Source organism: Salvelinus sp. IW2-2015, unplaced genomic scaffold, assembly GCF_002910315.2.
Source record: "Salvelinus sp. IW2-2015 unplaced genomic scaffold, ASM291031v2 Un_scaffold9129, whole genome shotgun sequence".
Taxonomy (NCBI): domain Eukaryota; kingdom Metazoa; phylum Chordata; class Actinopteri; order Salmoniformes; family Salmonidae; genus Salvelinus; species Salvelinus sp. IW2-2015.
The window spans coordinates 9,867-13,245 of NW_019950388.1; the positions used below are offsets into that span (position 1 = coordinate 9,867).

The 3,379-nt window shown below is 42.7% G+C and overlaps 1 long non-coding RNA gene across 1 annotated transcript; it reads left to right on the forward strand.

Moving 5' to 3' along the window:
* The first annotated feature begins 1,699 nt into the window (after positions 1–1,699).
* LOC112079702 (uncharacterized) lies at positions 1,700–2,375 on the forward strand. The gene is made up of 2 exons (XR_011479348.1): positions 1,700–1,833; positions 2,032–2,375. It is a non-coding gene; the product is annotated as an uncharacterized lncRNA (long non-coding RNA).
* Positions 2,376–3,379: the final 1,004 nt, after the last annotated feature.

Genomic DNA, 3,379 nt, shown 5'->3' on the forward strand with positions numbered 1-3,379 from the left:
CTCTTATCCAGAGGTAGCTAGGTTCATTTAAACAGACTCTTTCCAGAGATAGCTAAGGTTCATTTAACAGACTCTTATCCAGAGGTAGCTAGGTTCATTTAACAGACTCTTTCCAGAGGTAGCTAGTTCATTTAACAGACGCTCTTATCAGAGGTAGCTAGGTTACTTTAACAGACTCTCTTATCAGAGGTAGCTAGTCCTTTAACAGACGCTCTTATCCAGAGGTAGCTAGGTTCTTTAACAGACTCTCTTATCCAGAGGTAGCTAGGTTCATTAACAGACTCTCTATCCAGAGGTAGCTAGGTTCACTTAACAGACGACTCTTATCCAGAGGGTAGCTAGTATTCATTTAAACAGACTCTCTTATCCAGAGGGTAGCTAGGTTCATTAACAGACGCTGTTATCCAGAGGTAGCTAGGTTCCTTTAACAGACTCTCTTATCCAGAGGTAGCTAGGTTCATTTAACAGACGCTGTTATCCAGAGTAGCTAGGGTCATTAACAGACTCTCTTATCCAGAGGTAGCTAGGTTACTTAACAGACTCTCTTATCCAGACGGTAGCTAGGTTTCATTTAACAGACCTCTTATCCAAGGTAGCTAGGTTACTTTAACAGACTCTCTTATCCAGAGGTAGCTAGGTTCATTTAACAGACGCTCTTATCCAGAGGTAGCTAGTTAATGAACAGACGCTCTTATCCAGAGTAGCTAGTTATTTAACAGACGCTCTTATCAGAGGTAGCTAGGTTCATTTAACAGACTCCCTTATCCAGAGGGTAGCTAGATTCATTTAACAGACTCTCTATCCAGAAGGTAGCAGCGTTCATTTAACAGACTCTTATCCAGAGGTAGCTAGGTTCATTTAACAGACTCTCTTATCCAGAGGTAGCTAGGTTCATTTAAACAGACTCTCTTATTCCAGAGGTAGCTAGGTTCATTTAACAGACTCTTGTCCAGAGGTAGCTAGGTTCATTTAACAGACTCTTATCCAGAGGTAGCTGGTTCATTTAACAGACTCTTGTCCAGAGGTAGCTAGGTTCATTTAACAGGACTCTTCCAGAGGTAGCTAGGTTCATTTAACAGGATTTCTTGTCCAGAGGTAGCTAGGTTCATTTAACAGACTCTTATCCAGAGGTAGCTAGGTTCATTAACAGACTCTCTTATCCAGAGGTAGCTAGGTTCATTGTAACAGACGCTCTTATCCAGGAGGTAGCTAGGTTAATTTAACAGGACGTCTCTTATCCAGAGGTAGCTAGGTTAATTTAACAGACTCTCCGCTCTTATCCAGAGGTAGCTAGGTTCATTTAACAGACTCTCTTATCCAGAGGTAGCTAGGTTCATTTAACAGACGCTCTTATCCAGAGGGAGCTAGGTTACTTTAACAGACTCTCTTATCCAGAGCGACTTACAGTCACCTCATTAAACATATATCTTTTTTATAGAATAGTTTTATTCATAGAATGTTTTATATACACTACACACAGTTTACATAGTATATATAGCTACATATAACAATACACATCTACACACCTACAACACACACAGTCACATCATTGTGTAGTTATTATCCCAGTGTGTCCTTCTCATGTTGGCTGTGAATGACCAGGACATTAAAGGGGGAGAATTCAAAATCAATAGTAATTCCTGAAAATGTATGAAAGTCAGCTGTCTCTCTTGGTGATCCTGCTTTGTGACGTACCCCACAGGACACGAGGGGAGGGTTGGAATGGCAGCGGTCAAACTGAAAGATGACATGGAGTTTGACAGTAAAGCCACGCTGGAGCACGTCAAGACCTCCCTGCCCAGCTACGCTAGACCCCGCTTCATACGCATACAGGTGATCCCGTGGGAATAATGTCCAAATTACAATGATCGTCATGATACCTGTTATCTGAAAAGCACTTAAAGCTTCCGTCTGGGATACGTTGAAGAGATTCCCTGATCCCAGATTGTACCTTTTTAAAGATTTTCTCAAACTATTAAGATTCATAAAACAGACATTTTAACGTAATTTATTTTATTTTAAAAATCCCAGAATTCCCTGGCTGTGACTGGAACGTTTAAGCAGATGAAGGTGAAGCTAGCCGAAGAGGGATTCAACCCATCCGTRATGCAGGATCGATTATACTACCTGGAGGACAGTAAGGGATACATCCCCATGACACAGGAGATGTACCACTCTATTTGTGATGGAAAGATACACTTATGATTGATTTGTTTTAAACAGATTGTCTAACTGTTAATCTCTTATTTTAAAATTAACTGTCAAATTATTCATCTGATGTACATTTTATGACTATAGAGAAAAAAATTGAAAATTGAAAACTGAACATTTTATGGAACATTTGTAAATAAATAAATATAGATTGATTTTGTAATCTAAATACTAAAACATATTGTATATCTATCTGAGATGTGTGGCTGTGTCACTTTAAAAAAGGAATCTGATAATTAAATGATTAATAAATAAAAAGACTCAGAGCTCTGCCATCTCTACACCCTGAACTCACAAAGGTGTTTGTTGGAAACATTTGGTAGGGAGCACTACAGGGTCGTTTGCATTGGGCACCAAATGGAAGAAAACGGATTGGACCAAGGTGGGACTACCTCAACTTGTACAATAAGAAGCATTCATTTTCATTTTCCATTGCAAAAACATTTTGCTACGGTGTGCCTAATGAATACGACCAGGCACTAACCTTGGCTACAGTAGAGCAGGAAAGTTACGGTATCTACTGTATTCACAGAGGAACAAGACCAACAGCTGAGTCTCCTACACCAAGGAGGACCAGGGATTTGGGAGATCTGAGCTTTGGGCGATCTGAAGTCCCCTGACAGGGCAGCACACCTGTAGCGCCCACACTGCACCCACAGGTGCAGAAACTGGGCAAGCTGTAGAACTTGTGAGCTTCCTCAGGACCCGTTTTCCCAGCTGGTTGGAATTGGTTGGAGAAGGCCACTCTGGGATCTGAAAGAGGCCTGAGTGGCTTGGGCTGGAGGAGAGACGCCTGAGCTGGGTGTCATTTAGGGGGTGGATGAGGTCTGGGCTTTATGTCCATGCTGGAGTCCGTACAGAGCTAGAGAGAAGGCTAGAAAGGGGGTCGGTTTATGGCCAAACAGGGGCCCAATGGGGCCAGGTAAGGCTCACTGCTGCAGCTCAGAGAGCGTACTGTCCTCCTTGCCTGTTCTCAGACCCCAGACTTTTCTTTATCCATCCAGAATGATGGTTGTGTCTAAAATCCAGTCTTATCACTGTCCAAGCGGAGCTGTGGTTTGGACTCCTCTGAACTCTGAAGCAGGCAGAACAGGGATCTCCCAGGGCCGTCTCTGCTCCTGTCGCGTCCTGGCTGGTCTGGCCTGGCGCCTCCAGCTCTTTGGATCCT